This window comes from Gavialis gangeticus, unplaced genomic scaffold, assembly GCF_001723915.1.
Source record: "Gavialis gangeticus isolate Ggan-Ray unplaced genomic scaffold, GavGan_comp1, whole genome shotgun sequence".
Classification (NCBI taxonomy): Eukaryota; Metazoa; Chordata; order Crocodylia; family Gavialidae; genus Gavialis; species Gavialis gangeticus.
The window spans coordinates 37,499,437-37,513,051 of NW_017729026.1; the positions used below are offsets into that span (position 1 = coordinate 37,499,437).

The 13,615-nt window shown below is 41.5% G+C and overlaps 1 protein-coding gene and 1 long non-coding RNA gene across 2 annotated transcripts in view; both read right to left on the reverse strand.

Moving 5' to 3' along the window:
* GRIK2 (glutamate ionotropic receptor kainate type subunit 2) overlaps positions 1 to 13,615 on the reverse strand; it is an 805,806-nt gene that overhangs the window by 134,459 nt on the left and 657,732 nt on the right. The gene's annotated exons all lie outside the window — the stretch shown is intronic.
* The window catches only part of LOC109299648, a 13,401-nt gene continuing 8,907 nt past the window's right edge, over positions 9,122 to 13,615 (reverse strand). Inside the window, exon 3 of the long non-coding RNA XR_002097945.1 lies at positions 9,122 to 9,316. This is a non-coding gene — a long non-coding RNA (uncharacterized LOC109299648). The remainder of the gene's footprint in view (positions 9,317 to 13,615) is intronic.

Here is a 13,615-nt window from a genome sequence, read left to right on the forward strand (position 1 = left end):
GGGGAAGGTGGGGGAAGGACATACCAAGAGCAAGGTTTGATGAGCTGTTGCTCTTGCTGCTGCTACCATGCAAGCTGCTCACATCCTAGCTATACTGCCACCATATGGACTGCCATACTGGTGCCCCACCTACATTTGCACCTGGGAATGTGCCCACTAGTTACTAGTGAAAACGCTAAGGCGTAGCCCATATCCGTTGCTGAATAATTCCCTGCTCTGTCTCTTTGCATAGAGGGGGAAAAATGATATAGTATTTTACTTTTTTCAAAGCACTGAACAAGCATCAGGCAATCCAAGCAGTGTTCCTGTGAAGTGCATATGTATCATCTTTATCCTATTAATAAAAAGGGTGAGACAAAAAGGGATAAGTAAACTGCCCAGGTATGCACACTAAAGCAGTAGTTAAACCATGGGTTTTACTTGAGAGTTGTGGACTCCAGCTCTGCACTTAATCCCTCTGAGTCTAGAAGATCTAAATGAAAAATAAACCAAAAACAAAAAAACAACCCCCCCCCCCACACACAATGCAACACAGAAGAAGCAACTTTATGTCTAGTGCAGTTTGCACATTATTAGCAAAGTTCACCCAGGTGGCAAAAACAAATAGTGGACTCCTGACAGTGAAACCATTACAACTATTCTACCTCACAGTCATAGGTTCTTCACTTCCAAAGGAACTAAAAGGCTGACTATCTCCTCCTGAGCATCGCAGTACATATCACATTAGTAAAGGGCCACACTGGGAATCAGGTAATGACAAATGCTACCATGTTGCTGGCTTCAGCACAGTATTGCTTCTCTCACTTTTCAGAAGGCTGAAAGTCTCTGAACTAATGCCAGGGCAGCCTTTGCCATTTCTATCAATATACTCTAAGAGAAGTCCAAAAAACAGCATGCTACCAGCTGCAGATTCCTATCCCTTATAGCATGCTGGATAAAATATTTTGCAGTGAATATTTATATTTATATTTACTTACTGCAAAAGGTTAAAACAACCTAATTTAAGAATAGTCAGTAACAGTTCTAAAGAAGCCATGAACTATTCAGAAAATAACATGTATTTCAAAAAACTAATTACTAAACACATTCTGATTAAAGGCCATCAAGAAAATATATAATTAAAGTGGCTTTTTTAAACTCCCAGTATTATGTACTGTAGGTATTGTTTTATATTGCATTATAATATAATATAATAAAGGGCATTCAACCATAAGATAGGAATGGGAAACAGATTTGAGTAAGACTCTTACTCTTCTAAACTATGTATGGGTGAGTGGACAGGACTGATCTCTAACTTTATAAAATTAACCTGACTGAATCTGTGGCCCACCTGGTATGTGAAGAACAGAAGTAGGCTAGCAGCAGGGGTGAGAGAAAACTGCATTGCAACAGTCAGTATGCACTGTTGGATACTATCTAGAAGGGACTCAGTCCATCATTTCTGCAACCAAGATATTAGGTAAATGACAGGGAAGCTTGACTTGAACTATAAGATTGTCCAATATCCTTCCATGTCAGGGGACACAAAATGATCTTTTCCTACTTGCCAAACCCTCCCTTGAGCAAGAATCTGTCTGACCCACCATTAATCTTCCAGACCCTGTACTCACTGACAATAGTCTAACTTTCTCCCTGCTGCCAGATTCTCTCTGGCAACTATAGTGGGAATAACTACAGGACAGTCAAATCTACCACATTCACATTTACCATCCTGTCTCAATTTAGACTCTGACAGAAACAGAGGGGTTACCACAGATTAACTAGTAGACTGACTGTATCACACAGGAAGCTTTTTGTCTTATTGGTTTGAGAATAGCACTGGCCTAAAGTGTTACAATCTTTCATTCTGACCTTGCAATGTTTATACTTCTATTTAATTTGAAACATATCTGCAGTCCTATAAAATTTACTAAATTCATTTATGCTTGCTTCTTATGTTCTTCTGTCATGCATGACCAACCATTAGCTGGTTTTCTTCATGCTTTGTACTTTGCCCATGCCACCACCTAAATCTGAAGTACCACCACTTTTGCCAAAACTAGCCTGTAATGCCTTCAAATCCACTAAGTTCTATTTGTTCCATAACCATAAAATGAGATAACTAATAATTAGTAGGGAATATAAAAATGTTTATGAATAATTTAGCACTTGGATGTTGTACACAAAACTAGTCTATGTAACTGTCTGACCTTAGTACTGTGAACTATACTTCCTCCATTTTATTCCTTGCCTGTACTTTGCTATGATTTGTTTCAAACTAGAGCTAGTCTACATAAAAAGTTTTACCCGTTATAAGATTGCTATAATTATAAGACTCACTTGTGTACACTCACTTGTGTCTATGCTCATTCTAACATAAATGAGAAAAAGTAATAATGGTGTCCACACAGACCATTATAATGGTATAATGATCTTGATTGACATTTATGTCTTACCTTATTCTGCTCTACAGTAATATAACTGGGGGGTGGGGTCAGTAGTCTTTGCCATAGCAGGCACAGCTCTGTGCCCAGTAGCATTTCTGGGGATGGAGAGGGGGAGGGAAGGAGGTGAACAGGGCACTGGGGGCAGCTCCCAGCAAGCACATACTACAGGGCTGCTGATGCCCGAGCCAATGCTTCTACTGCAGCAACAGCAGCTGCCTTCATTGTGAGGAGAGCTGGGGCAGGAAGGACTTTGCTCCCCCTCCCTTCCCTTTACACCCTGCCACCCTGGGTCTCCCACGGTCAGAGTGCCCCCTCTTCCCCCTTCCCCAACCACTAAAGGGGGTTGCTATGCCCCTGCCTTTTATGTATTTCCCAGGTGCACAGTCATTTAGAGTATATTGTCCTCAGAGCAGGAACTGTACCTTATGATACAGGGACAGCATCCTACCATGGGCGTAGCTCCCCATGCCTTCCTCTGCCTGCTGCCAGTAGCAGACACAGGTTGGGAGACTGTAGTAGGCATTACCATGCAACTGCTCAGAATATGTTCTAACTTTTGGGAACCTGTTCTAACTTTTTCTCAATTTGGGAATGCTTACTATAATCTAAACAGAACAGATGCCAAATGTCCCATGCAGCAAGGCTCTGATTGTGCCATGTATCTTCCAAGGAATTACAAGTTTGAATCCTATATGCAGAAAATAAGGGGACTGAAATATGTACAAACATTTTTTCCTTTGTAGTGCAGCTCCCAGCTGTAACTCAGAATGATTTTTGTGAAGTGTTCTGAGTTACAACCTCATCCCAAACCAAACAGAAGTTCACTGTTGATTCCAGGGAGGAGGGGAATCTAGCTCGTCTGGGAGCCTGCAGCCAGGTTCCCATAGCAATGACCAGGGCTGTCTGCCAGTGCTCACTGCTTTCAGAATGGGAGAGGGGAAAGGCAGCAAAGGGGGCTCATTCTTGGGGCTCCCCAGTTGGGGCTGAAGGGTGGGGTGGGTGGGTGGATTATAGCCTCCCCTCCTCAGGGGGCTGCAATACACTTGCCCCATGGTCTAGAGGTGGGGAGGAGCTGAAGCCCTACAGTCTGAACTCCTTCTACTCCTTTTCTCCCCTCCCATTCTGAAAACAGCAACAGGCTGGGAGCTCTGCAGATAAAATTTATAAAAGACACTACATTTTGTAACATCTTTATCTGATACCTCATGCAATGAGGGGTCAGATTTTCACCCAATCAGCTATTTTTTAAACTGTTTGCAGCCATGCACTTGTATTTGCTCACAGCTACAAACTGCTTTCTTTGGCCAGATAAAGGGAAAATTGTCACTACTGTCTGCACCCTTAACTGGTCATATCATCTTTGTAATTCAGCTGTGGTAGTGGCCAGGTACACAAGTATTCATTCCACTCTGTGATTTACCTATGGCCATGGCAAGTATTGGTTTACAATGTCTACACTCCGCAGACAAGCCGCGGTTCCATCAATTAGTTCATTCTGAACAAAGATGTAGTTTAAACTAGGCTACTGAGCCTACAGAGATAAGAACTTTTAATACATACCAAGATACCCAATAGTGAGTCTGAAGAATAACTACTGGCAAATCCTCATATGTTATGACAATAATCTCAGACAGAGAGATTACATTTCTTCACAAAGAGATTTTGGAAAAAGACATGTTTTTCCCTTAAAGTATTTTCCTCCATAATTACTTTTTAATTACACCATCTATCTTCATTTATGGTCTTTTAAATGTATATTTATTATTAGCTTATCTGACAGTCCTGTCTCCTTAAAGAATGACCTCCATCTACAAATTAGTCTTCATGGACACCCACCATTGCATTACAGGAAATAGATTTTGAAAAACAGAAATGTAGGAATCATGATAGAGTAGTCAGTCAACCTGACTTCTATTTACTTTGCAACAGCAAAGAAGAGTACAGCTCGCAATTCTAATGATCCACTGTTTGCCTTTTCCTATGATATGTCATTATTACAATTCCTACTGGCATTTGTATTCTACTACTGAACGTCACTGATGAGAAAGATACATTCCCAGCTTCCTAACCCAAGGAGAAAAAGAACAATGCCCAGGAAAGATAGGCAAGAACAGCAGTGCAAAGAATTGTAGCTTGTGAAGAAGCTGAACTCTTTAGGATAGTTGGCTGAAAACAGTCTAACTCAGAGAAAAATATTCTTATCTCCATTAATTAACACTGTCTCTTAACTTCCTATGTGTTTGAATCGGGTGACAGCAACGCATAGTAGAATAATTGTTTCAATTGCATGTGTGATGTGTGGTATAATAATCACATGATGCTAAAGAAGTTGAAAGTCCAGAATGAACATCAAGAAGATATTAATTATGTTGCTAGCCATAAAAAAGGATTCAGAAGTGAGTAACTACAGAATAGCCCATAGGGGAAAAGGGGGAAGAAGGTGGAAGTTCAACGCTTGTTAAGAAGCCAAGCAAAATAACAAACTGAGAAGGGAACCTAAATTATAAAATCAAATAGTAAAGGCCTAAAGCTGATTAGCTTCAACAGGATCTTCACCTGATTCATTTACTGTTCAGAAACACTTCTCCCTGTGAAGATGGAAATTGTACTAAGTAACCAAAAAAATCAGTTAAGTTGCTCAGGTCAGAGCTATTTCTCCCAAGGAAAGCATGTTTCCCTCACCTAGTCCCTTTTTCTTATGAGGTGCTAACCCAATAGAGGCTATTATCAGTTCCAGCTGGAAGGCTTTTTGATTCCTAGCTCCTGTCTAGTGTCTTTATTAACCCCTCCCATACCTCAGGAGTGACACCAGCATTTACCATATTTTCTTGCACAGAATATGTACCTTTTTTTCCCCAAAAATCACTTGCTGGAAATTGGTATATACATTTTAAGTGAGGAAATATGGTCATAGCAGCCTCTGCATCATGACCCTCTGCTGGGGGAAAGAGAAAGGAATGCTGCTTGCACTGCACAGGGGACTCCTAACTGCTCCCAGAAGAGGTTCATGCAGAAGGAGATGCTACTTCAGCAGTAGCCTCTGCTCCAGCACCCAGGGCTCTGAACTACTGTATTTCTAAAGCAGAGCCATATCTGAGTGCTGAAGAAGCTCCTGCTCAATCAGCTGGGTGAGCCCTCACCTGGCTCTGCAGGTCTTACTGGCTAGGATCAGGCCCTTAGCTGATCTGACAAGCACTGCTGCCTTTCCACTCACCTTAGCGTGAGAAGAAAAGAGAGGTCAGGCAATTTAGATTAGCTAAAAGTACCTCCAGTGTCTGACAGCTAGTGGGTTAACAGAACAGGGACAGTGTTTGATCCCCCCTCTGCTACCTTTGTTTTCCCTTTTAAAATACTGTACTTACCAATATTTTTAAGGAAAGATTTTTTTTTCATTCTGTCTTTCAAAAATATTGTGTATATTTTATTTAGGAGCAATATGTGAGAAAATACAATATACCCCAACAGAGTAATCAACAGCATGAACCACTGGGTTTCATTTCTTTTCTTTTTTTAATTTTGCTTTCTCTATATATTTATTATTAGCCACCTAAGCCAGGAGCAGACACACTTTTCCAGTTTAGGTAGTTGGAAACTGGTCTAAACCCATAACAAAACAGAAATTCAGTGCAAATAGACTGGTTTAAAATGGTGGAAGATAGACCTGGATGGATGCAGTATCAGAATTAATCAGTTTAAATTAGACCAGTCTATCGAAATTCTGTCCCAGATCCCCTCCCAACTCAAGGTGGGTTGCAGTCCTCCAGTATCCTAGGACTTTTTGTGGATTCCCTGCTAATCTTCCAACACAGGGCAGGTGGGATAGCCTTGTCTCATGCTCATCTTCTCCAGCCAAACTCTGGGCTTGCCCCCACTCACAGCTTGTCACAGAGCTGAGGCAGCAAAGCCTCTGCTTTCCAGCCTTGCATCCTTTATGCACCTGTCAGCCAGGCCAGGCAGAGGATGAAGCGGAAGCCCCAGCCCCTGCCCTGGCCTTTCACCCACCTCCCAGCTACCAGAGCTGGAGGGGCTATATAATGGGGGCTTACCCCCTTCCCTCCTGCCTAGCTAGCATGGCTTCTCTCCAGAGCCCTGCCCCTTCACCAGCTGTCAGCAGTGGTGGTGGGGTGCAGAAGTAAAGCAGAGAACCCCACCCAGTCCCCTGAAGCCAGCACAGCTTGGGGTATGGCAAGTGGCTCCCCCCACCCCATGAACTACTTGACAGCTATACCTTGGAGCTGTGGTTTGGAGTTGCATGGCTTTCCACCACATCAGGAGCAAGGGGTAGAGGAGAGGAACAGAGACTGCTGCACATGTCAGTCCCCCTCCCCCCCCAGTTGATTGCTTTGCTCTGGTGAGGCTTGGCTGGATCCATGCGGAGCCCCCTCCCCGCTCCTCCCCCTCAAGTTCTTGGCACAGTGCATAGCCATGCAGCTCCGAGCTGAGGCTCTTGGTTGAAGCTGTCAGCCAGGCTGGGAACTTGGGTGGGGGAAATGAAGCTCCCCCATCATGAAGCACTGGCTCCAAGACAGGACAGCAGAGGGGTGGGTCCCCATGGTGGGGTTCCCTCACCCCCGCTTAACTGCCTGACAGCTGACACCAGGAACTGTAGCTCAGAGCCACATGGCTGTCCACCACACCAGGAACCAGAGGCAGGGGGGTGAGCAGAGTCTCCACTGCATGGACCCAGCCCCCATACCTCAGCCAGTGTAGGTATATGCCTTCATCCACGCCTCCCCCCCACCACCAAAGGGCAAACATATGTTCCCTTGGCTCCTGATCCAATCTACACAGCTTAGAGAAACCCACAAAGATTGGATCAATTCTGCCTTGGGCTTTCTGAATGTCTGTACTTAGCTCTATTGTGCATTTCAGACTTCATCTTTGTTTGATTTCTTTGGTTGTTTAGGGGTCCTTTTATTTGTTTTTTGGGGGTTGTTTTATTTCAATCCAATAAAAGATGAGAAATGATGTACACAGAAGGAACCTACACTATAGTTTAAACAGTTATATATTTTTCTTTTGCAAATATAAGGGTGGGTGGAAGAAGACATTTTGCAGATGTGCTGTGGAAATTATCCATTCAAAATGAGCACTTTAGTAATTACTATGTTAAAAATCTTATGCAAATGGACAGGGTGCAAATTAAAGCTGCCCATGGTAAACCTTAAACTGGCAATTTGTTTTGTATTTTTATTTTGTTTAACAAAAGGCATACTGATTTTTCATAATGTAGCCTCACTTTTTTCCTGGTTCTCCCCAGTTGACTTTATAACCAAGCAGGAAGTGAAAGTAAGTTTGCTATGTAGACTCTAGAAAGTATCAAAAATCAGAATTTTAATTACATTATGCGGTGCATGGGAATGCAAGATAAGATGGTCTGTTTCCCCCTTCTCCCCCCACCCAAAAATAATCCCATTAATAGGTAAACAGAAAACTTCTGGTCTCCCATATAATAAAAACAAAGGGAACCTTTGAGATAAAATAAGAACATCTGAAGTATCATACCAATCCAAACCATCTAGCCCAGTAGTCTGTTTCTACATCCACCAACATTTAGATATGCCAAAGGAAACAAGTCTGCCTGTTTTGTTTAATAAATATTAATAACTATTTTCTATAAATTTGTCTAGTCCTTTTTTTTTATATCTGGCTATACTACCTCCCCCTACAACCTTCTGTGGCATTGAATTCCACCATTTAACTATGTGCTACATAAAAAGGTACTTTTTCTTGTTAGTTTTACACCTGTCTCCTACTCATTTCAGTGGGTGCCCCCTAGTTCTGGTATTCTGGGAATTGATACATAACTGTTTCCTATTCACTTCTGTGTACACTTTTCATGATTTTATAGACCTCTATTGTATCCTTTCGAAACTGGAGAACCCTAGTCTTTTTAGTCTCACCTGGTATGGCAACTGCTCCATATCCCCGATCATTTTGGCTCCCCTTCTCTATATACTAAATGCTTAAAAACATTAGGTGGAACTAGAACTGGAATCCATCTTCCCATCCCAGGAAAATTCCCTAACAAGCATGTTAGTGAGTCATGTCCCCTTTCTGGTTCAGTGGTTATTTAATTATGCCGTGAAAACTTGTGGGACTGAGGAGAGAACTTACATGACAGAATACCCTAAAACCTAATGGTTAGTACACCTTCTTAGGATGGTGGGATTGAGTCCAGTCAAGCGGTAGAAGGACCTGAACACAAGTTCCCATCTACTGAGGACTCTAACCACTGTATTAGGTGGTGGACTCTAGCAACTGTGCAAGGGGCAGGAGTGACTCCCACACCTTGACTTTACATGAGGCCTGATCTGGTAGGCATACCTACAATGTTAGGCCCTGCAGAAAAGATTGGCAGGAAAACACCTGTTGATCATGGCAGGGCTGAGGGCTGAGCTAAGTGCATAAATACAGATGACTCTGGGCATGCCCAAAAGCTAAAATGTAGGTCTCTAGGACAGCAGTCAGCAAGATTTTGCTGAAGTAGGCTGGATCAATCTGACTTGAGTCTGAAGTGGGCTTGTGCTTCTACATCTTCTGCCACCTTTTCCAAAAAATAAACATAGACAATGATATTCAACATCTGATAAAAGCTGCTAGTGCTTTGGACATCTCTGAAATTGAGTCTTTGATGATCATGACAGCAGTACCCAAACCAAAATTCTCTTTTACCAGACTTGTTATCATCCTACCCTGCTGTATGGGTATGAAACTTGGAAGACATATTAGAAACATCTGAAAGCTTTGGAACGTTATCATCAGCAATGTCTTCAGAAAATCCTCCATATCAAGTGGAAGGAGAGAAGAATGAATGCCAGCTTTCTGGCTCAAGCAAACACTGCCAACATTGAAGCCATGTTTATATGGCATCAGCTCCATTGGACAGGCTAAGTAATAAGCAGAACTGGCAACCAACTTCTAAACCAGGTTATATATTTCCAATTCACCAATGATCACTGCTCTGAGTGGGCAAAGGACAGTTTTAAAGGATGGTTTGAAGGCAAATCAGAAGAAATGTGATATTAACATCAGTATTATTAACATCAAGACTGAAGCAATGAATCATTCCCAGTTGTCTGAGATGCATGACAAGGCATAGATATTTTAAAGAAACTCATGGCATTACAGAGCTGGAAAGAGACAAAAGGAAAGGCTGTGACCTGACAACCTCACAATTTCCTTCCTCCTTGAACTATTTGCCATGTCTGCAGTCAAACATGTGGATCTCAGGTCAGCCTCCTCAGTCATGTACAGACTCACCAATAATTTCCCTATTTACTGAAAGACTGCCATCCTCATATCAAGCGACTGCCAATGATAACAATGACTCTGGCATGATTCTGGCTTTGCCTGCAAAGCCCTGTCCCACTATTCAGCCATAGCACAGATGAAGCTCTCTGCTCAGTGGCTGGAGAGCATGGCATGGGCAAGACCCGCCCATTGACTAGACGCAACATGTATAAAATCCCACTTCCCTGCCACCTCACACACACACACACACACACCACTTGGCTACAGCATGAATGAAGCCCCAGCCCCAGTACAGATGAAGACCCTCAACTCTATGGTCCTGATCCAATGGCTTTGTGCACTAAATTAAGGCTGTAGGCCTGTGTGTGGCCAACCCCTGGTAGAAAATATTATGGATATCTTGGGTGCCCTTAGGATGAGATGATATCTGTGAAAGGATTTTTAGGATTTAAAAGTTGAATTTCAGTTATTAAAATGGCAGTTGGACATCCAAATATGTTTGTGAATCTAGTGCCTTGCAAACAAAATACAAAACTTTGTCACCTGCCCCTAAAACTTTTGATGTGATATAGCACAACAGTTTATGACACAAAAAGAAGACGATGTTATCTAAATGAAACTAAATGGGTACTTGTAGATTATCACTGATATGAGAAGCGTCAGGAAAACTTAACTTCACCACTCTTGTGTAAAATGGCACATCAGTACTATAGTTCCTCCTAACATAGTCCTAATTACAGATCAATGCTTCTTGAATGGATCGCTCCATACAGCTTACTCTCAAAGTTTAGTAAAATTAGAACAGATCAGGGATTTCTCACTGGAGTAATTTTTAAATATAAAAATCCTATTTTTGTAGCAGAAAAATTTTCAGTGGATAAATTTCAGTTTTGCTGAGAACATAAATATCATCCTTTGGAAAAAATCTGCACAATGATCCTCCAGCTGTCCTTCTGGAAGACTTTTGTCTTTCTACTGCAGGGAGAAAGCAAAATTGACAAAAGCCATTAGGCAAGGAGCCAGGAAGCTGCAGCCACCTGGCTGCCTCTCCAACAACCAAGCCAATGGGGGGAAAGCAAGGATGGAGGACAGAGAGCTAAAAGATAGCCTCTAGCACTCTGCCTAGAACACTCTTGTTAATTTTACTTTCTGTCTATAGGAAGAAAGTGAAATAGACAAAAGCGTTTGTTCCCCTGCTGGGGAACTGGTAAGTGGAATAATTCCATTTTGGCTCTCTTAAAATGTCCTGTCCCCCGTTCTCTGCTTTCCCCCCTTCCCCCCCCCCCGAAATTCCTTCCTACAAAAAAAGGTCATTTTGACTTTTTTTTTCCTTTGACTTGGAAATGAAAAAAAAAATGAACAACAACAATGTTCATGGTAATTAATTTAAAATTAATGGAACAAACATTAATGGAGGTTATTGGAAACGTGGTCAACTAGTACATCCAGACAACCTAGATGGGGGTTTTTTAAAATAAAAACCACCAGATTAATAATAGATAAAATAAATGTTGTTTGTTGTAAATTTTTGACACATGAATGGCCAGCAAATGTTCCAGATTAACATTGTTCAGTATGGCACAAAGGTAACTTCAGAAAATGGTTTTTGCAATTTCCTTATAATTATAAGGGCAGCAACACATGATCTGCCTTCTTAGAATCCTCCTATATAAGGATAATTACCAACTATTCTGAAAGGCTCTCCAGCAATTTAGAAGTGCCATTGTTCAGGCATGTTCTAGTGACCCAGCCTTTCTCCTGTATATTCCCAATATGTCAAGCCCAGGAGGTGATTGGTGAGGATCTACTTTATAGATGACAATCACATTAGTCTGCTTCATGCTATCAGTGAAGCACAATAAAAACAGAATAACAGCTAGAATCTTCTCCAATTATCTCCTGAAATTAATACAAATAAGCTTGACTTTAAACACTGTCAGATGGATTGAAACTTGCTGAATGACCACAAACAAGGACTAATAACAAATGGCAATGTACTCAGTCAGGGTGAGCTGCTGTGAGGATCTTACTTAATAGTCTCATTACTGGACTGTAATTGATATAAAGCAATTCAGAGAGGTTATAAATACAGAGAGAGGGACACAGTTACATTTAACTTAACAGAAAAAAGGTTTAAGGAGTATTTTTAAGGTAAAATAACTTAAATCTGGAGCCTTGAAAACAGTAATCACTACAATCTGCCATCCCTTGTTGAACTTTTCACCGCTCTGAATGAGGGTCACCTAATAAGTACTTTCTTCTCTGGTGTCTATATAAATATTAGATGCATAGATAGACATAGGAATAGACATTACATTTTACTCTGATGTCTTAAGGTATGTGAGTAATGCTGCACTAAAAAGTAATGTTTAGGAGCATCTCTACTGGACCTGCCAGTTGTAATTTATAGCAAGTGAAAGGCTTTCATCCTTCATTGCTTTTCATCCCAAGCTGTGGCCACTCACAAACAAGGGAACTAAAAGTAAATGAAGAAGGCATTGTTAATTAAGTAATCAGCATTTTGCTTATGTCAAATTATCAAAGCAGCAACTGGCAATAGTGCTATTATTAATAATCTTTTAACAGCTCCATCATACTGTAAATCTCTTCTTCTGCATGTTAAATAACATGTCCATGAAGTGCCTCTCCTAGCTGAAATCTGATGGACTTGATAGTGTAGACTAAAATTCAAGAACTTGCATTTTAATTGTCTGAAAAAAATCAGTCAAGCCTCATGGGTTTGTTTTTAGGTTTAAGAGGAACAATTAAATAGGAAGCAAATAGAAATGCATTAGTTTCAGACCTGTATGTTTTCCTATTAGTCAAAGTCTTCTGGTTTTCAAGAGAGACTTTTTCAAGAGATCAGGTTTTAATATGGTTGAATTGTATTTGGTATTTAGAAATAAAGCAAACAATTAAACAAACTGAGCTATTTAAATCCGGACATGACTTTTGAAAGAAATTTAAATATATTCATTATGATTCATTACTCTGTAAAGGCACTAGAGAGTAATGCTGTAAATGGCAACATTTGTGTTTACATTAAACAAAACTGTGTTGTTATAAAACAAAGGTATTTGCCTATACCTGGGGTGTCAAACATATGGCCTATGGGCAAGATCCAGCCCATGGATGTATGTCATTTGGCACATAGGGTTTCTCACTGTAACTGCCACAGCCACTACATTGGTGCCAGCAGCAAAGGAATTAATGTCACTGTTGCTTGACCCCTGCCACTATAGCTATAGAAACCTAAACCTCGGCATCAGTACAATCAGCCTGCAGAGAGTGAGTGCTGCTGCTGTATTTAGTGTTTTCAGTTGCTGTTGACTGCCAAATGAAAGAGGAAGCATTAGCAATGGGCTTCCTGAATGCTAGCTGCCCTTACACTGCAGTTCCAGCAGCCATGCTGGTGGGGATTGAGTAGCATCAGCATTAAACCTACTGCTGGTGCTGACAGAGCATCTCTGGCAGCCACAGTGGGAAGTCCTGTGGACAAGATCTGGAGAAGCCCTGTGGTCTGGATCTGGCCCATCAACTCATTTCAGTTGACATCCTCTATCCTACCCTTTATGGGAAGCATTATGCCAGTGCAAATTATAAAACTACACAAAGCCCCAAGGCAAGTCAGAGACTCCCTTTTGCATTATGGTTATGTTGAAACATGGTAAAGAATAGGGGTCCAAAACTCCACCTTTACATGGAGCTCCCCAAAAGTTAATCTGACCTCTGCTATATGTGTTTAAATATAGAAGGAGGAGCATTCAACACACTAGTCAAGGGTGAGGAAGAGTTGCAGAAATGTACAGTTCATTTTACACAAGTAGAAGCATGGGCAACTGGTGCCTACTGAGTCTAGAGAGGCACCAGTGGGGCACAACTGTGGGGGGCGGTCCCCCAGCTGCCAATCGCAGTGACTGGGGGGGGGGGGTGGG